The following is a 21,477-nucleotide window of genomic DNA, read 5'->3' on the forward strand; positions in this document are numbered from 1 at the left end:
TCTGGAAGAACAATCAGCCCTCTTAACCATTGGGTCATCTCTCTAGCACCCTGGTTACATCTTTAACCACAGTATTTATTGATTGACAAGGTTTTGAATGTTCTCCTCTTAGAGATTAATGATGCTTGCAAATGTGTATAGGGCTTGGAAAAGCCCTGCAGTGATGAAGCCTATTTGTTTTTGCTTAGTTCAAATTTCCTCATATAATTAATTTTTGCCCACAGATCTTTTATTTTTAATCACACACCTCTAGTGATATGTCTCTGCTCAAGGTTTGGTCCACTGATTGACAGCATCAGCATCACCGGGAGACTTGTTAGAGCACAGAGCTTAGCCCCAGAGTTACTGAAGCAGCAGTGGCCTTTTAGCAGTGTCCTGCTTTGATTCATGTGCACTTTAAAGTTGGAGAATCACTATGGTGGTGAGACAGACTGAGGCTTTATGAGGCTGGGCGGTGATTCGGAGGTCTGCAGATGGGAGTGGACGGAGGGACTGTGGTCTCCCAGAGACCCAGGGCTCTGCCATGACCTGACAGCTCTCAGAACATCCACCCTTGTGGCTCCCCATTAGGATGATACCACCACTCCGCTGTACCCCTCAGGCCCTGTTGGTGACACCTGTCCCTTTCAAGCTGACCGTGTCTCGTTCTAATCAGATTTCCTGTGTAGCGTCTGCCCGAGAAGCCGTGGTTTCAAATTGAGTGTCACCTGAATTAGAATAAGGCCATGGTCCCGAGATAGAGCGCTTTGGTGTGGGAAGGCACTGAGGAAAATCCATGCTGCTTACACAGGTCCTGGTAGCTGTCCTTAGTGCATCAGCACTTGCGATTTGACTGTCAGATCTCCCACATGCCCATCTCTGAGCTGAGATAAAACAAGGCAGAGAATTCAAGCAGACAGCTGGCTGAATAGTTAGCACATGGGAGCCACGAATGAGATTTCCCACTGGCTTTGGGATATTCAGCCAGTAGGTATGGCTTTCTGATTTCAGACAGAGGCATTGTTCTGCCCAGAACATGGTCCTTATATGAGAGGAGCAGCCTCTGAGAACCAAGCTGTTCTCTCTGGGGAACAGAGAGCCCTAAGCGACACCACCCAGAGCCCTACCATATCTCAGCAGCTAAGTTTCTCTTCCAAGCAGGAATCCTTACCAAACAGCTCTTCACAAACCTTTCCTATGACAGAGAAATGGTGCTCTGCTTCCTACCCACAACTCCTCACGGAACCATCTTGCTCGTTATTTGAGACAGGGTAGAACTTGTGACCCCTCGGTCCTATTTCCTGCCTCACTATGCTGGGATGGCAGGTGTGCACTACCACGCTGGCTGCCTCATGGGACTCTCTGCTGAGGAATACCAGTCACTCTGCCTTCCTGGGATTCAATGATGAATGAAGAATAATAATTCCTGCTTTATAGGATTCATTGTTAGAGCCAAGCAAAGCAATCCTTGCAAACTGTACCTTGCCACACATTGTGTAATCCCCGGGTAACTCGGGATCTTTGTGGCTGCCTTTTTTAAATAACCAGGATAGACAGACTGCTACCAAATGCCCACTGATACTCATCCTATTTTCCTTTCTAATCATCAGAAGCCAGGCTTTCCAACAGTGGTGATTCCATTTGTATAGCCCTTTGGGGCACTTGAGGTTTTTCTTTTGAAATACATGTATTTCATGAATACTTGTCTGGCATGTATTTCAGATGAATAGGCTGGTTAAACATACAACCAGGTACCTACAAGTGAGTTTTATTGTTTATTAAAACTGTCACAAGTGTGGTGGCTTATTTATTCATTTCTGAAGAATAGCCACATTTTGAAGGGCCTTGTTTACAGAAGTCTTTGGATCTTAGTTGACATTGAACTCCCTTCAAAGCTCCCAAGTTCAGGCTGGACTTGTCTGGTTAGATGAAGTTAGTTTGCATTAGGCTGCAGTAGATTGTGTTAGTCTCCATTAGCCCAGGTTAGACAAGACTAGCCCTTGTTAAACTAGGTTTGCCTGTGCTGTCACAGAAGCCCCCACAGTTACTCTTGTTGCAAACATGGCTTCTGAGCGTCAGTTGAACATCGGGAAACCAAGCAAGCCAGAGCCTCCCATAGTCTGCCCTCTAGGGAACAGACTTTGTGATCACAGGCTCAGAGGTGGCTTAGGCATATGTGGTGCTGAGCACAGGAACACATCCTGCTACTGCTTCTCACTCTGTGCTGGTTTTGTATCACGTGCTTCATGCTATCCCAGCCTAACCCAGCGGCAGACTCAAGGAAGCCAGTCTGTCCTCACCTTAGGGCTGGCTGCTGGAGAGAGCGTGGTTTGAGGTCTCAGGGCTCCTAAGTGCACAGTCAGGGCGTAAGCATGAGTTCAATTCCAAACTTCAAATTTACCTTGTCAACCCAGGCTGGATCCTGCAGGGACAGGAAATTGTGCTCTAGACTGCCCTAGACACATCCCCACTCTGAGGTCTGAGGGTTACTGTGGTGACACAAAAATGCCAGGCTTGTCCTTTGGTCTTCTCAGATGTCTGTGTCCTTGATCGCTTTGTCATGCCGTTTCCAGGGCTGTCTTTATGCTCAGTGAAGTCTTCATGTGTGTGCACATGCGTTTTTGTTTGTTCATGTGTGTATGTGCCTGTGTACATGTGTGGGTGTGCATGCACGTTTGTGTGTGTATGTGTATTTAAGTGGATAGAGTGCACCCACTCTGCCCTGTGTTGATTTGAACACCAATCACTTCCACCTGGTATTGCGCTGGCTGTGAAACGCCACCTCTCAAGGGAGCTGCCTGACTCAGGGGTGGCAGGGAGCCACTGATAGGGTATAAAGTAGAATTTAAAGGCCCCTTTACCTCCTAGAGCAGTGGTTCTCACCTTATGGGGTTTGAATGACCCTTTCAGAGGTCTGCCTAAGACCATCTGCATGTCAGATATTTACATTATAATTCATAACAGTAGTAAAATTACAATTATGAAGCAGCAATAGAATAATTTTGTGGTTGGAGTCACCACATGAGGAGCTCTATTAAAAGGTCTCAGCATTAGGAAGGCTGAGAACCACTGCCCTAAAGGATAACTGTCTAGGGTCATCAGACTCTAGGGGTCCCTAAGGAGTCACCTGAGGTTTCTATTCCCACACCTAGCCTGTGTCCCACTTCCTGTGCTGATTCTGAGAGCATCCCCTTCCCCTAAGTTTCTGTCTCCAGATCTCACAGTCTTTGACTCTTGCTCAGAGTCCGACCTATAGTACTGGGAAACATGTACAGAACTCGGGTAATCAGACAAAGCTCTTCTCTTGGAATGGCCAGCGAGTTTCTTTTAGATCTGTAGGTGACCCTGCGCTTTCCAAGGCCACATCCTAAGCATGACTGGCTGGGACACTGAGACATGGGTTTCGCTGGGGGACTGGAGGATTGGGCCAGGGTGGGAGGAGTATACGGAAAAGATGACCTTGAGCTCTCTCAGTTTGATCCGATGATGGCTCTGCTACCTCTGATGTTAGTGAAGGTGGCTTGTCATTGGCATTATGCACCATGACAGGTTCTAGAACCTGTCCTGTCTGCTGTTGCCCCGACTAGGATTTGCATACAGCCCGGGTGGCCTCCCTCAGCTGGACTTATCTCTAGCTGTATACACACACTTCTGAAGTTGCTATGGAAATCCTCTTTAGCAAGATGTGTTCCAGAAGTCATTTCTCCTATGTGGGGTTGGTTTTTAATGGGACAATAAATGTTTTTACATCTCCTCCTGCCAAGGACAGACGGGAGTTAATAATGGCGCAGAGGAGCCCTGTGTTGGGAGAGCAGCACCTGGTTGCCAGGAGGGCAGTAGCAACATTGGAGGCTTGTTTTGCTGGGACCCCAGAGATGCATTACATCACTGCCTCCGGAGCCTGACAGTTGCAGCGCTCAGCATTCTCCAGGATTCTCTTGGCTGCGTGCCCACCTCCCACAGGCCTCCCAGGGCCACCCCAGGAACCTCCTCATTAAACACTGTCAAATGCCAAGCAGCAGTCGAAGGGGAACAGTGGAGGCCCCAGGTCCCAGTGCGCCAGGCCAGGGAAGTCGGCTTTCCCTGCACACGCTGAACAATATTCTAGCCGCCTACTTGCGCGTGTTTATCTCCTTGGAAGAAGTGGAAAGGCCTCCACAGTTCTGACAAACACAGCCTGAGTCTTGCTTTGCATGTAAACCCTCTCCATCTTCTCGACTGGCTGGGCCCTTTTGGATTCTTCCCTCCCAGGACTCCACAGTCTGTACACAGGCTGTCTGCCTCAGGGGCTCAGGCCTTGTCAGCAGGTGTTTGGTTTTGACTGTGTGAATTTTAATTTTTTACACAGGCATTTTAATGAAGAATTTAAATGTAAAGATCTTGCCTGTAGAGTCAGCGAGAACCAGGCCATTGTGGGGTTAGGGTTACAGCTCAGGGGAGAATACTTGACTCTCGTGGAGGAGACCTTGGGTTGATTCTCAGAACTGTGGATGAAGAGCAGGAGGAGGAAGAGGAGGAGGAGGAGGAGGAGGAGGGAGAGAAGGACGAAGAGCAAGAGGAGAAAGAAAGACCAAACTATATTCTTTTCTGTTATTGTTTTTTGTTTGTTTGTTTGTTTATCTGGTTGGTTGGTAGGCTTTTGTTTTTCAAGGCAGGGTTTCTCTGTGTAGTCCTGATTATCCTGGAATTCACTCTGTAGACCAGGCTAGCCTCGAACTCAGAGAGATCCACCTGCCTCAGCCTCCCAAGTGCTGGGATTAAAGGCATAGGACACCAATGCCCAGTTCCAACCTACATTCTTGTTCTCTGTTGGTGATTGGTGAAGCTCTGAGGCAGGAGAAGAGAGGAACAATGGGCATTGTTCAATGCCATTGGGCAATGGGCAATGGGTGTGACTTGAGATGGCAATGGACGTGACTGGAGGAAAGCAGTTTGGAGCTTGTCTCCAGGATGAGGCTCATCAAGGAAGCCCCCATGCTGAGCTGAGCAGAGCTTAGCCAAAAAGAGCTTAAGAATGGGGCTTGAGACTGTGGTGGTAGTGGTGGGGCCTTCGCTGAAGCACACACTCCACTGTGGACTGCGGTGTCGGGGCCTTCGGTGAGGCACACACCCCACTGTGGACCTTGCACAAAGATAAGTGGGAACTCTGAGAAAATAGTAAGCACTTCTAGACATAGCTATTTTATCTAAGATAATTTGAGTTAAGCCTGTATTTAATATACAGGTGTTCAACACACACACACACACACACACACACACACACACACACATGCAGGGTGGTATATACTGAAAATTATTTTACTGTTAGAAGTCTGTGCTTTTAAGTGTTTGTAAATGACTGGTTGAGGCAACTGGATGATGAATCAGGAGGGATTCCATGCGTTGGGGGCGGGGCGGGGGCGGGGCTCACCTCTAGTCCCACCGTTAGCTGGGGGAAATGAGAAGTTGGTCTTCTTTACCAGAAACCAGTCAGGGTGGTCCTGCTCCTCAGTAAGGAATAGAAAAATTACCCCGAAGATGCAAAAGAACATGAATTATGGGGTACCCAAAGCAGCCTTGGAAGACGAGATATGCCTCAAAGTGCGAGAAAGAAGCAGTCTCTGTTACGAAGAAGACAGCAGTCGAGGAATGAAAACACACCTGCACGTGCTCAGAGCACCGACTTTGTGAAAAAGAAAATCCCCATTCGTGATGATGACTTTCTTCAAATGTAGAAAGTGGAGGGCCAGCTAAAAAGCTTCCCCAGAGGGCCAGAGAGAGTGCTCATGGGAGTTAGAGCTCTGGAACCCATGTGGTGGCATGAGAACCAGCTCGTGCAGGTGTCCTCTGACCTCCATGGCTGTGCGCTTGCCTTCCTCCAGAAATATAAATGAATGAGTGAATGAATGAATGAATGAATGAACAAATATCTTAAAAGTTGTTTCAGAATCTGAGAGATGAGTGGAAGGTGGTTAGCACAGACAGGGCCCATGAAGTTGAAGTTTGGACAAAAATATAGTCAAAGATATGCATGAAAAAAAAAAAACAAAACTTTTCCAGAATGGCTGACAGATAGGCAAGGAGTTGGTAGACCCGGAAAGGCCAAGCAAGACACCACCTTCTTTCTGATCGGAAGAGCAGTAGGGTCCACCTCTAACATAACCACTACTGTTTCTGGAATCATAGCAAATCATAAGATTAGCCAACCTAGAATCATAGAAACAACAAAACTGGTTTCCTCACACCCGCTAAACTTTAAGAGCCAGTAGGCCATCTTGACAGAGTCTGCAGTCTGTGACGTGACCCCCTCTGCCATTCGAACGAAACAACAAGACTCATTATTAAGATATTAATAATGGGGGGCTGGAGAGACGGTTCAGTGGTTCAGAGAACTGGTTGCTCTTCCAGAGGACCTGGGTTCAAATCCCACCAACCACATAGTAGCTCACACATGCCTATAATTCCAGTTTCAGGGATCCAACACACTCACTCAGAAATATATGCAGGCAAAACGTCAATGCACACAAGATAAAAATAAAATTTTAAAAAGATCTTAGTAATAGACTGATGTGAAAGCCAGAGAGATAGACAGAGCTATGCATGATCGCCAAACCAAATTTTAATGTCAAAGGAAAAGTAGATTCTACAGAGTAGGTGCGTGAAACAAAAACAATAATTCAACAATAGTTAGGGGATTACAAATATTTAGATTAAACATTTAAAAGGAGAGGGCTTGAAGGGTTTAATTCATCATCTGATGTAGAACATTTTAATCCTTAACATTCAAATTCAGTAATTAGAAAAATATAGTTGAGATCATAGTTTAAACCTTAAGTTTACCTCAAGTTAGGATTTAAAACAGGATTTATTTGTTTATTTATTTATTTATTTATTTATTTATTTATTTAATTTTACATGTGGGTATTTGCCGGCATGCGTCTGTGTACCACCGATGTGCAGTATCCACGGAGGCCAGAAGAGGGCGTCAAATGCCCCCTGGAACTAGAGTCATAGACAATTAGGTGCTGGAATCAAACCTGGCTTCCCAGAAGAACTGCTGGTGCTCTTAACCACCGAGCCACCTCTCCAACTCCCACAGTAGGACTTAAAAAAACATACAATAAGGGTAACAGTAGCATCCCCTAAGAGTTGTTCCACCCCAAACTATCTCATCTGTCTGAGGCCTGGGGGCTGTTACACCCCATTCCATGTAGGATGAAGCTGAGACCTGAGGAGCTGAAGCAACGTGCAATTCCCAAACATCAGATCTACCAAGCTAAGGCAGAAGAAACAGGGACTCAGATGGGGAAACGTAAAGACAAAACACAAACACAAAAACCAAATGACAGAAAACCACATCTAAAAGGTATAATGATCAACATCAGTTGAGTTACCTCCTCAATTAAAGGACAGTGTCCTTTGCTTTGATAAGATTTTAAAGCAGAAGTTGTTTTTATGCTAATTTTAAAAGAGGAACCTAAGGCAGAAGGGACCCAGAAGAAAGTAAGAGCGGAGAGTTACATAAATTCAAAGCAGAGGGCAATGGAGACAGGCTGGTTTCATAGCACAAATTATTTTGTGGTTCAAAGGAATCATTTAACATTTCAGATGGGAAGGGGTGTAGAGATGGCTGATCAAGTAAGTAAAAACACTGGCTGCTCTTTCAGAGGACCAGGGTTCAATTCCCAGCACTCCTGTTACAGGATATCTGAGCCCCTCTTCTGGCTTCTGTAGGCACTAGACCCACCAGTGATACACAGACATACATGCAGATAAAACACCCATGCATATGAAATGAAATGAAATGAAATGAAATGAAATGAAATGAAATAAAATAAAACCAACAAAAATACCATAACATAGGGTAAACTTTTGTCCAGAAAGGGTGAAATTGAATATCTGGGGGCTGGAGAGAGGGCTTGGTGGTAAAGTCCTTGTCATGGACGTGGAGGACCAGGCTTTGGTCCCCAGAACCCACATAAAAGCCAGGTTGGTGTGTAATCTCATTGCTCAGAGACAGAGGATCTCCCAGCAAGCTGGATAGCCAAACTAGCCCTAATGGAAAACTCCAGGTATACACACATGCACCCCAGCGCGCACACACACACACACACACACACACACACACACACACTCTTTTAAAATAAGAAAGAACACCTGAAATACTAAAAGTTTTGATGGAGAACTACCTTAAGACTAATAACCTGACCAAAGATGTACTCAGATGAAAAGTACTCTCAAAGTTTTCATTATTAAAAAGTAAAAAACAGTGGAAAGATTGTGCAGTAGTTAAGAGCACTGACTGCTCTTCTAGAGGACCCAGGTTCAAATCCCAGCACCCACATGGCAGCTCATAACCACCCTTAATTCCAGTTCTGGGGGATCTGACTCCCTCTGTGGCCTCTCTGTGTCCTGCACAAATGTGGTGTACTGATGTACATGCAGGCAAAACACCCCTACAGATAAAATAAAAATAAATACATATTTTATTAAAAGTGAAGAAGGAAGCCAGATACTGTGGAACATGTCTATGTATATGTGTCAGGGATCTGAGGCAGGAGGATTATCTTTAGTTTTAGGCCAACATGGGTTACATATTGAGTACCAGGACTTTATACCAAGATCCTGTCTCAAAAAGCCAAGAAAAAGAGAAGAAGGAAAAGAAATTATGTTTATTAGAAGGATGAAACAAACCTTAGATGGAGAGCAGACTAAATTTACAATGAAGAAACGGGAACTAATAAATTTTTAAAATGGGATTTATAAATCTGAAAGCTGACAAGTTTAATAAATTTAAACAATTTCTGCTGTATTGGAAAACAAAATTAGAAATTTTAAGGGAAAATAATGAGTGATTCATAGGGCATTTTAATCAATAATCGAGAGCAGCTTGGCTCATACAAGAGAAGCCCAGGAGGGAACTTTCCCTCTGGATATTAAAATGTATTATAAAACAAAGAATAATTAAGTCCCTCAGGCATTACCCATTACTAAAGAACCCAGTAATGACAGATCGATGAAATGCAATGGAAAACCCTGAGATAGAGCCTAGTGTGGAAACCCAGTCATGGAGAAAGAAAACCAATTAGGAAGCAATAGATTACTCAATAAACGTTCATGGGGAAATTGGAAGCTTGGATGAAATATCAAATAGGCACGCCACCTCTCAACAGCCAGCAAAATAAATTCCAGGTAGATTAAAGAGTCGGATAGATATGAGGGAAGAAATACGAGCAGGAGCTAGAAATCAAAGTGAATATTTAATCAATCCTGGGGTGAAGAGAAATGTTAGGCAGAACATCTCAGGAGAGAAGAGCTGTGAAAGGAAGCAGGCATATTTGATTACATCATAAATACAAGTGTAGATTTCTGTCCTTTAAAATATATAAACCAGGGCTGGAGAGATGGCTTAGTGATTAAGAGCACTGGCTACTCTTGCAGAGGACCTGAGTTCAATTTCTAGCACTTGCATGGTGGCTCAGAGCCATTTGTTACTCTGGTTCCAAGGTATCTGACACCTTCTTCTGACTTCTACAAGCATTAGGCATGCCAATGGTGCACAGACATACATGCAGGCAAAATACCCATACACACGATATATATTATTATTTTATTTACTTATATTATAAGCATACATGTTAATTAATTAATAATTATTATATGTAATAAGCTAGAAATGGTGGACCTTCTCTGTAATCCCAGAGCTAGGGAAATGGAGACAGGAGGCTCAAGAGTGAATTTAAGATCAGCCTGGGATACATGTCTCAAAAAAAAAATCTATTTAAAAGCAAATGTTATATTTAAGAAAGATATTTGCAACAAATGTGACAAGAGAGAAATATCTCATTGTCCAAAGCAGTCCTGGAGATCAGCCACAGTCCACCTCACAGCTGAAGGCAGGCACAACATAGAAGGCACACAGCGAAGACACCAACATGAAATGCAGCGAGTCAGCTGTTAACCCTGAGTTTGCCGCAACTTGAACAGTGGGAAGCTTTCACTTGTTGCTGTTAAGGTCTTCCTGTTGATGGTGGGGGTGGGATTGTGTCTCACACTAGAGCAAACAGGGAATTTAGGACCATCTTTCTGGAAACAACATTGCTGGGAAGCCCTTGACGGTTTATGGCTTTAACCTACTAAATATCTTTCTAGAAAGTTCTTTGAATCAAAGACTCAACTGATACTCGAGAGTCTTCAATGTAATGTTTATAATATCAAAGACTCAGAAATGAAGTGAACATGTAGGATTTAAATGCTTAAATAAAGGGGCTGGAGAGATGGAGGTTCAGCAGTCAAGAGCACTGGCTGCTTTTTCAAAGGATCTGGGTTTGGTTCCCAGCACCCGTGTCAGCACCCGTGGCTGCTGACAAACCTGTAACTCCAGTTCAGGGGATCTGATGCTCTCTTCTGGCTTCCCTGAGCACTGCATGTGCCTAGGTGCAGGCAGGCAAAACACCCATGCACAAAAACTAAGACCTAGAGTCTTTTAAAGCATGTTTGAATAAGGCTTGTGCATGCCGACAGCGAGTTCTTAGGCAACGATGTTACAAGTCCGTACTGATGTGGGAAAACAGTCTTCTGAGAGATCTGGAGAGGAGCGCACCCAACAGTGCCACGCGGGAAGTCAGCGTGTCACATGCACAGAGAGGCTTGGGAACACATGTAAATAGCGAGCTCTTCTCTCCGTGGGATATAATATTATTTTTTTATCAGACTAATGGTATTTTTGTTTGTTTGTTTGTTTTGTTTTGTTTTTCGAGACAGGGTTTCTCTGTGTAGCCCTGGCTGTTCTGGAACTCACTCTGTAGAGCATTTTTTACGTATATATGTGTAAGAAATGGGTTTGGGGGCCACAAGAAAATGACCCCACAATCCAAAGCCTTTCAGTAAGGTGGTGAGTTTTACTTGTTCGGGAGGGGTGTAGCCAAGGCAAGCATGCAAGCACACTCGGCAGCAGGGCTGCCTCTGCTCTCTGTTCCCTAACACACAGATCCCATGTTTCCATTTTTCTGTGATTGGCCAGCTTAAAAAGCCCAGTTTATAAGCAGAGCTCAATCTCTTGCCAGGTGCAACCCTGAGCAGGCACATATTTTGATTTCAGGAAGTGCTGACTCTGGAGGAAATTTTAATTTCTGCCAAGTGACTGGTTAAAAAAAATTAATAGGGTTTTGTCTTATTTTAACCCTTTGACAGAAAGACAGTGCAATTTGTTTATAATTTCCACACTATATACTTTTGTTGTTGTTGTTGTTGTTCTGTTTGGGTTTTTTAATTGTTGTTATTGTTCTGTTTTGTTTTTTGATTTTCCACACAGGGTTTCTTTGCATAGCCCTGGCTGCCCTGGAACTTGCTTTGTAGACCAGGGTGGCCTCGAACTCACAGAGATCTACTTTCCTTTTCCTCCAAGTACTGTGATTAAAAGTGTGTGCCACCACAACCACCATGACTCAGATCTGCATTTTTAATGGAGAGAGGCAGCTGGCTTTGAGATTTGGACAAATGTCATTTTAGCCTCGGCACGAAGCCTTGTCATCAACAGGGCTTGGGGAGTAAGGTCGGGTGGTACAGTTTCCACATTTAATTCCCTGGAGGATCACCAAAGAGTTCCTTCAGAAGGGCTCCCCTTCCTATCTAGCAGCTAATGGCCTTAGAGATAGGGACAGTGACTGGGCAGGAGGCTTATGGGTCATCTCTCTGGGGGGCCTCCCTGGGTGGGCTTGTGACACTACCACGGAGTAGGTGGGTGAGGCTCACAGATGCTAGCTTGCTTGGTGGCAAGATAAGGGAACACTGCAAGTTAGAATGCATTCAGAAAGCACAGAAAAAGACGCTGTGGTCTTCCTTGCAAGAAAGGTCCTGCTACTGAGCTGTGGGACCTGGGTGAGAAACCTTTCGTTCTGCACCTGCCTGGCCACAGGGGCAGCGGCACCCAAATCTCCTTTGAGCCCAGAGCAGTGAGACCCTGGCAGTGTGCTGCCATGCCCAGGTTCAGCCGGCTGAAGCCACGGTGACTTCAGCCACCAGTCCCAGGGCCATTTCTTCTCCCTGTCACTAGTGACACTAGTCTCAGGTCTCTGTTTTGAATCTCTTCCATCTTCACTTTTTTTCACAGCTGAGTTTCTCTTTCTGTTATTTCTGATTCACACTTGTTTTGTTTTATTTCCTTTGCATTATGTTTCTGCTCTTTGGCACTTAAAGAGCAAAGTTGCATATTTGTTACTGTTTTCTTCATACTTTTATTTATGTTAAATATACATTAATTGTAAGTTGCGTTGCAATTAAGGGATGGCCTCTCTTAGAAGAGTCTATAAACGGGAATCAGGAAGGTTTCCTAACATGGGCAATGCTTAGTTCTGGGTACAGGACAGCACCTGAGGGTATAGTGGGAAGCTCTGCGGTCTCTGCACACCACCCAGCTACTCCAGCCTGTGGTACAACTGTGAGGTTTCACTCCTCTGTCTTTGGCAAGCATCTTTTCCCTCCAGGATGTCTGCTTTGGGGTTACCCACAGGAGTGGGGGGTTGTACAGCTTTTCTCCAGCCACAGTGCAAGTTGCTTTTTTTCTTACAGTGGATACTAAGGACTCCTGTACATGTCCAGAAGGCCTGGGCTCTGAGCAGAGGGGAGGACTCAAAGTTTGCCAGGCTGGGGCTCCTTAGACAGTGATGGAGGAAAAGGGTGAGGTTCTGTGAGCAAAAATTACCCATGTCTGTCTCCCAGCTCAGGTTAGCCCACACATGAAATCTGTCTTCTGTCGAATTTCCCACTTTCAACCCTTGGCTGCTTTGTTTGGTCCTTGAGACCCCACCGTGTCCTTCATCTCCATGGGAGGGACCTTGGCAGCAGTGGATGGCCGTCTCTGCTCCACAGGGACTGAGCTCCGTGTTGAGGGTTGACATTCATTGCTATGGAAACCTTTCAATCCTTTCAATAGGGGAGAGCCATCCGAGCCACGGAGGGACTGGCACCTTCACCAGTGCCTGACAAGCAAGGAAACCTCTCAGAGAACAAGAGGCTGGGGGTGGGGGAGGCATCCCAGCAGGCCAAGCAAGGGACACATGTGACTTAGTCTTACATTCCAAATACATCCTTGTGCCTGTGTGTCCTCATGCACTAGTGTCCCAGGCACTGGGTCTATGCTTGGACTCTCACATTGCCCTAAATTCTCTCTGCTTTACTGTTTTGCTTTTTAAGATTTATTTATTTAATGTATGTGAGTACACTGTTGCTGTCTTCAGACACACCAGAAGAGGACATCAGATCCCATTACAGATGGTTGTGAGCCACCATGTGGTTGCTGGGATTTGAACTCAGGACCTCTGGAAGAGCAGTCAGTGCTCTTAACCTCTGAGCCATTTCTCCAGCCCTACTTCACTGTTTTTAACTCTTGGTTCCCTCCTCCTCCCCCCACCCCACCCCCACCCCCGGGAACTTTATCTGTTTTGTTCTATCATATTAGATTTTTGACTCTGGCAAAGAAATTAGAAACCTTTAAACAAAATAGTAAAATGTTGGAGAGGTAAAAGAAGATGGAAAAAGGGTCAGTCTAAGCAAGAAAGGAGTCTGAAAACGTCAGGGGCAGAGGCTCCTCTCTTGTTACCCTACTGAGCTGGAGGCGTGGCTTCACTTCTCATTGAAGGCGCTGGAGCTCCATCAGCACATCTACCTTGTAGCCAGCAGGAGGAAGAATGTATGCTGCTCTCTATGCAGGCATGCTCTGCGCTCTATGGAGCCATCCCACTCACACTCACACTGAACATTTCTGGGGCTGGGGAAATGGTATCTTTATCACTTATGTTAATAGTCCAGGTTTGCAAAAATGGACTACTGGGCCACAACTGCTTCCAAAGTCAACATTGTTAGTTATCCTGTGTCCCTGCCAAACCAATCCAACTCTCCACGAGGGGTTTCAAGCTCTGGTTCTTGTCTGTAATTCCCCTCAGATTCCCCTTTCTCTACACCTGCTGGCCCGACCCCTGCTGCTTCCCTGTTTATAGAAGCTTCAGGTTCTGCTACACTCTCGTACCCTTCAAACGCTCCCCGTGTCCCCAACAGAAGGTTAATTCATACTCTGCTTAGAGTCTGCAGCTTCCACTGCCCAAGGCCAGTGACCTATGATTAACTGGCTGAGGCCTAGCAGTGTTGGTCATAATGCCACAGATCTCTTCATGGAAACTTTATTGTAGACAGTGAAAAACATTGCACAGGAGTGAGCGGGCCTGGGCCCCAGCTGCCAAAATGGTGCCGGCCTGTGTTGCAGCATCCATGAGGTCTGGGAGGCAGAGGCAGGGAGACTGTGAGTTTCCAGCCAGCCAGGGCAGCATAATAAGATCCTGTCTTTAAAAAACAAACCGAACAGGACAGGGGCTGCTGATTATGGCTCAGTGGGAAAAAGGGTTTACATTCTAGCCTGCCAACCTGCATGGCAGAAGGTAAAGAAGCGAGAACCAAGTCCTGTAAGATGTCCTCTAATCATCCTTCAAATGTGCCATGATGTGTATACACACGCACACACACAGAGGCACACACCTGTGTACACATACGCATCCATGTGTGTGAGCACATGCATGCATGCACACATATGCTCATTCACACACCATACTTGCAAACAACATACACACACATCCATGTGTGTGAACACATATGTGCATGTACTCACATCTCTGTACACACAGAGAGATGCACAATACACATACGCATGCACGTGTGTGAATGTATATGTACACATAGCACACATGCATTGTGCACACACACACACACACACACACACACACACACACGAGGGCAGGGAGGGGAGGAAATAGAAAGGAGAGGGAGAAGAAAGAGGCAGGAGCAGAGAAGGTGGGAAGAGAAGGGCGAAGAAAGCGAGCTCAGCCCATTGCCTCACAGAGCCTCTGACTGTGCCTGGCTCTTAGCCAGCCCCGGACCTTCGCCCTGCTGGGCCCATGTTCCTGTCTACAGATGGGAGTCAAACCTGCCCTGCTTACACCCTAAGTGGGTTCAAGAAATGGAAGAGCCTAGAAGCTGGGAACCCCAAAACACAGCTCACATGCTCTCCTGCTACTCCTGACCCACAGAGCAAGTAGGCAAGATGAGAGCAGGGGAACCCCATCTGTGCATAAGGATGCAGGGACTCTGGCAGCAGAGGGCTGAGGCCTGGGGTGCTGAGCTGGGGAAGAGGGGGAGGGGAGGGGAATGAGTTAGCTTTGTCTTGCATTCAATCCAAGTGCTTATTTTACAACTTCTTGAGGGCATGCTGTCTGGTGTCTCAAAAAAATATGATTGGTGTGATTTAAAAAAAAAAACAACAACAATAGTGATTTTCATAAGGGAGCAGATGGAAATGGCCTGCTGTTCTTTGGGGGGGATGGCAGGTGATTGGATAGGCTTTTCCTGGGAAATACATACCCAAACCAGTATAGTTGCCACTTATATTGTCAAACTTACAGAGTCAAATGAATGCTGCAGTTGCCTGGCAGTAGTTTTTAATTAGCTTTTTTGTCAAATTTAACACACCATTGTTCTCCTTAGCAGTATTCTTAATGAGCTTTGCCCCTGTTTACAGTTTCAGTTATAGATTTTATGTAGGGAATAGACATATTTTGAGGTTGTCCATTACTTCAGAAGTTAGACGGTTGCCTCCTGGGATTATCAGCCTGTCACTATGGGACAAGCTTGTCAAAGTGCAGCACAGGGAGAATAATGGGACCCAGCCAGACTCAGAGGAAGTCTCAGAGGAAGAGAGAGCCCTTGCTTGCCAGTGCTTGCTGCAGTCTCTGCCATGATGCTGCCTCCTCACAGCGGCCAGTGATCTCAGTCACGCTGCAGGCCACCTCCATTTCAATGATGGAAACCCGGAGGCCTGAGTCAGGGCCCCTCCCGTCATGGCTGAAGTTGTCGTACGTACATATGGTCGCCTCGGATAGCTCTTGGCAAGTCCATCTCACGGGGTCTCCCAGAGCACTGCCCTTGCAGGAGCCAGGGCTTGCTCTGCAATAGACAATGCAGTTCTGTGCTCCCTGGTCCCGCTGTCATCTTTGGCCTTTCCCAGCACTGTGTGGTAAAGGGAGTAAGACAGGAGTCATCCTCCCACTCTAGAAATGTAGAGGCTCAGGAAGCAAATGCATAAGGAGGGCCTGACCTGGCTGGGGTCCCCTGGGCAGCCACGTGTGGTATCTTGTGTCACAGAGCCCAGGGTGCCTAGGCCAACGAGAAAATAGATGCCCCGTGTGGATGCTGGCTGGGGCCATCTTTATGTCGGAATGTAATTTTGAGTCTTTGAAAGTCAGTGGAGAATCAGGCCATTGTTCAATAAAAGCACTTGTCAGTCACCCCCATCATCTTCCTTAATTAAACCTCATCCCCAGTAGACAGGATCAGTACAGAAGAGAGGAGGCCTTGCAGGGAGCTGCCCCCAGCCAGCTTCCAGGCTGGGTTCCTGGTCTCCCTCCATGTGTTGAGTCATTCCTTCCTCTTCTGCATCCGCTTGGCTCTGCACACCTGTGGGCTCACACCTTCCTCCCTGGGGTTCCCCCAGCTCCAGCACCACCACCACCACCACCCCCCACCCCCCACCCCCGTCCCTCCACATGTCCTTTGTTCCATGCCTTGCTGCTCTCATCTGAGGGTTTCCAGTCCTGTGAAGTGTCAGAGGTGGGCTGTAGTTTTCAGACATCTTTGTTGCCTAGCAACATGCTACAAGCACCTTCTTCTGTGTGGCTGCTTCCTCTAAAACAGCTGGGGCCAGGGAATGGCGGGAGGGGTGACCAAGGAATTCTGAGGCCTCTCTGGAGTAATGATGGGGAGAGGAAGGAAAGGGACAGACAGGCAGACACACCCGACTGACTGACTTTCTTGCATAACTTTGAGTGTAGTCATTCCCACTTTTCAGTGGTGTAGCTGCCAGAGTCTGCTTTACTGTCCTGTCATAGATCCTTGCAAGTGGTCAGTGGTCAAAGTCCTGACTTGGAAGCCATCAGAGACTCTTGGAAGTCACTACTGGCTTGGGGAGGCACCTGCAGTGACTGCCTAAGGCAAAGCCAGTCTGAAGGCTCCCGACTGAGCTGGCCTCTGGCTTCGTCTTGTTTCCTGAGATGCCATAGCCCCCCTGTCTTCTGCTTGTGTAGCCAGCCCAGCGATAGTTGCCCTGAGAGTGGGAGGGGAAGATAGGGCAGGAGAGAGAGTGGGATTTTAAAATGAAACAGGGGCTGCGCAGTGGTAGCACGTGCCTATAATCCCAGTACTTGGGGGGCAGAGGCAGGTGGATTTCTGAGTTCGAGGCTAGCCTGGTCTACAGAGTGAGTTCCAGGACAGCCAGGGCTATACAGAGAAACCCTGTCTCAAAATAAACAAAATAAAATAAAATAAAATAAAATAAAATAAAAATAAATAAATAAAATGAAACGGGCCAGAGAAAGGGCTCAGTGGGTAAAGGCATCTGCCACCAAGCCTGAGTGTGATCATGTGCAGATTCAAGACCAGCCGCTTATGAATCTGTCTTCTCAAAGATGGCCTGTAAGGGCCGAGGGTGCTGTAGATGCTTGGTATTGCTCAGTCTGCCCTGCTGGTGTGGGCTGCTGGGTGGAAAGCAAGACAGTGCTCCAAAGATCACAGCCACTCTGAGATGGAGGGGCCCGTACCCACAGCCCCCACCCTTCATCTACATGAGGACAGTAGGCCCCAAGTGATAGGTCCCAAGCAGCACAGATCACACCTTCCTCCAGGCACTGCAGTTGACAGAAATCTCTGTGGGTCATCTTATCTTTGCCCTGCCCCTCATTTTCTTCCAGCAAGCACCTCTTAGTTCAGGAGGCAGGGAAAAAGAGTTCTAACAGTGGCCCCCCTATGTGGTTATAGAAGTGGCCTGAGGTTGTGGCCTAAGTCCCAGCCAGGAGCCCTGCTTCCAGGGACTGCTCTCATGGGTGGTAGGGTGTGCCATCTTTGAAGACTTAAAAGCCTATCCAGCAAGAAAATTCCTCTTGAGGGGCGAAGTTGGGTGTGATTGGCTCTCTCCATCCTTTCCTTCACAAGACTGAGCTTCAGCCTCTGAGAAGTATTCCAGAACCTTCCAGCTAATCATACAAAGGGAAGTTTCAGGGACTTGGCAGTGGGAAGGGCAGACCTGAGCAAGCTCCTGAGGACTTATGGTCCACCTCCCCAACACTTGGACACCCTTTGCTTGAAAATATGTGGTGGTCAGGCCAGTGGGAACACCGAAGAAGGAGATAGCATAGTCCCATACCTCTGCCACGAGGGCAAAGGCTAGCTCTGTCCTCTGCCTGGCCCAGATGCCTCTACAGTGACCTCTTTCTCTCTCCATGGCTTTCTAACAGCTGCAAACTTAGCCTCCTAGAATTCTCCCATCCACACCCCCAGCCTCCAGGGTTCCTCTTTAGCACGCTACTTCTCAATGGCAGGGGAGGTCTCCCATCCAAAGCTCTCACCCCTTGCCCTTGGGTAAATGAACAAGAAAACCCTTTCTAGGGGCATCCCTCCTGTTTCTGCCTGTTCTTGGTCACAGAGTGATCTCCACCTCCCTCCCACAGGAACCCTGTCTAGGTGAGACATTTGCTTGCCTGGCTGCCCACTTTGCATTCTCTGAGAAAAAAAATCCCCTTCTTTCCTTTGGGGCTCTATCCAGGACCAGTGTCTCTGCAGGAGTTCCCTCCAGGGAGTGCCATTGAAGCCTTTGTGAATGTCAGTTGCTGGGGCTGTATATAACCCACGCAGCTGAACAGGACAACCCTAGCTCTAAGTTACAAGGGTTCTTTCCATATAGAGATTGAGGCTCAGAAGCCAGAAAAGGGGAAGTCCCCAGGAACCTCCCCACCCTACTTCCCTGGGCCTTTGTTTTTTTGGAATCATAATATGGTTAAGCACAGGGCTGGGGACTTGGGCAAAGCAAGCCTATACTCAGTTTAACTGCTCAGTTGGTGTTTATTTATTTATTATTTTCTTATTTTTTGAGGTGACAAAGGTTGAGCTCAGGCCTTGCAGATGCTAGGCAAGTGCTCTGCCTCTGCTTTGTCTCCATCCCAGATTTTGTGTTCTTGTTTGTTATTTTAGTCCAAGTCCTGCTGTGTAGCTCAAGCTGGCCTTGAATTTACTTACTATGTAACCCAGACTATGTTCGAATTCTAAGTCCTCCTGTCTCAGCTTCCTGAGTGTTGGGATTATAGCGTGTACCTCCATCCTCAAGCAAATGTTTTATTTTGTAAATATCTCCTAATTAGGTTAAACTGAGTTTCCAATCAGGAAATAAGAAATGATGAGAAATCATCTCTCATATCAAAGAGTGCATACAGTTGGCACACATGACTCAGTGCTGGTACTCGATAAATGGTAACAATGGTTATTCTTTCTTAAAATAAAGCTACCACCCGGCCCTACCTACCTCATAGAGATAGCTCCAGAAATAAAGTGAGAAATAGAACATTACCATGATTACAGAGAAAATATTTTGCAAGAAATCCAACTACTTTTATTTTTGTCTCTGTCCAAGAGGACTCAGCCCTCTGAAGCCCCTTTGCCTACAGCAACACTCTGTGACAGATGGCAGATGTCAAGAAAGGCTCAACCAGGAGAGAGAAAACAACCAGACGCAGAGAGAGGCCCTGGGCAAGTGGAGTTGAATAAAAATCAAAGACAGAAGAGGCCCATAGCGGAAAGAAATGAGACAAACTTGAAATGCCATTTCTCCCAAAGCCACAGTTGATTCTTGCCTCTTTCAATAGTTTGCCTGGTGCCACTGACCTGGCTGAGGGACTGGGCCACGTACAGATGGGCAAGGCCTGTGCCAAGAAGTTACAGGGAGCTGACAAGCTCAGGGGACACTTAGTCAGGAAGAAAGTCTAAAGGAGGTGATGTCTTCTGTCCAAAGGGGTCTCCAGACAGGAAGAGCAGTGTGAGCAGCCTCCAGGAATGTGAGAACAGGCCATGGAGAAGAGGCAGCTGTTTGCTGAGAATCAGGCCTTCCTTAGAGCCAGAGACGGAGGCGGGAGTCCCAATCTAACAGCACAGTCCTCACTTGGTTCTTTAATCAAAGCCAACAGTTCCTAGACTGATTTCCTTCCTTCCTTCCTTCCTTCCTTCCTTCCTTCCTTCCTTCCTTCCTTCCTTCCTTCCTTCCTTCCTTCCTCCTCCTCCTTCTTCTCCCCCTCTCTCCCTTTCTTCCTTTTGTTCTTTCTGTTTTTTCTGGTGACAAAGGAGAGCTTCTATTCAGATCCCTGGCTTCTGCTCCCCATATGCCTCAGGTGTAAGTCATTTCCATTATCATAGCTCTGAGCTTCCTTCCTATGGAGGAAAGCAAGTCAGAATCCTGAACAAGGAAGGTCTTTACAGGGCTAGGAACCAGCACAGCCAGAGGGCAGGTGCCTCAGCCTTTAGGAGTCTCCGGAGGACATCTCTTCTTCCTTCTCACTTTCCAGTGGAAGCTGTTGTTGGACGTGCCTGTGTTTTGTTTCTCGGCTGCAGTTTAGAGGATGCTAAGAAGGCACAGGCTGACCGTGAGGCAAGGTGCCCAGTGGGGGCACTGCTGGAGTGATGTGCTGCAGGACTGTGGAGCCTAGATCCGCAGCATGGCTCACTGGGCACACAGTGATGGTAGAACAGACTCAAGAACAATGCCTGGGTCTTAGAGACTGGGAAGTGGTACTGCTTACGAGAAAGGGAGACAAGTATGGAGGGGATCTGGGCATCAAAGTAAGGCTTAAGAGTAGACTCAGAGATCAGTTGATGTATCTGCTGCCCCATCCCCACTCCTAGGTTGCATGCCAGCAGACAATGGCTCTCCTCCTGGCTCCCCTTCCTACTCACTTTTTCCTGCCCTGACTCCTCAGGGGCGCCTTGGAGTTGGGACCTTGTCCTGACCGAATTTTCTGCCCCCAGTATCTGATCACCTGATATCTGGTTGGTGTCCCCATGGAATGGTCCCTTGTGGAGGCACGAATGACCTTTTTTTGAGAGTGGGGCTCCCACTCTGAGTCCACCCAGGAGGCTGTGTAAGTGAATGGAAAACATGAGAGGGGAAAAGAAAGAGGAGGGAAGAATGACAGAAAAGACAGACAAGAAAAAGGAGAAGGCAAGGGAAGGGCGGCGAAGGAAGATGCATGGTTAGGGAGAGGCAGCCAGCACAGGCCCCCGTGCCTCTCACATACTAACACCCTGAACTGGTGATTTGGGGAGAATGTGTCTTGACCTGCATAGCTTCCATGGCCTACCTCATTTGTCTCCTCAGTTACCCTCCTCAGCTGGGCTCTACCATGTCAGTCATTCTGGTGGCTCCTTATAAGCACACTGGTTTCAGAGAAGGTCCCTTGTTCCATATGTGTAGGCCCATGTCTATACACTTGTCTCAGTTGAACATGGCTTTTGTCACAGTGGCATTGTTTGGAGTCTAGCTTCATGATGTAGATACCAAGTCCAGCTCACTCTTCCTCATTGACTGAATGAAGAGGCTAACTGAGGCCAGGATGTGTGTGAAGAGCTAAGTTCGATGGGAGGCATGTTCGATCTCTCCTG

At 46.9% G+C, this 21,477-nt stretch overlaps 1 protein-coding gene across 1 annotated transcript in view; it reads left to right on the top strand.

Annotated features, from left to right (window-relative positions):
- Positions 1-21,477, top strand: part of Kcnn3 (potassium intermediate/small conductance calcium-activated channel, subfamily N, member 3) — a 152,331-nt gene that overhangs the window by 89,955 nt on the left and 40,899 nt on the right. The window lies entirely within an intron of this gene.

This window comes from Mus musculus, chromosome 3, assembly GCF_000001635.26.
Source record: "Mus musculus strain C57BL/6J chromosome 3, GRCm38.p6 C57BL/6J".
NCBI lineage: Eukaryota > Metazoa > Chordata > Mammalia > Rodentia > Muridae > Mus > Mus musculus.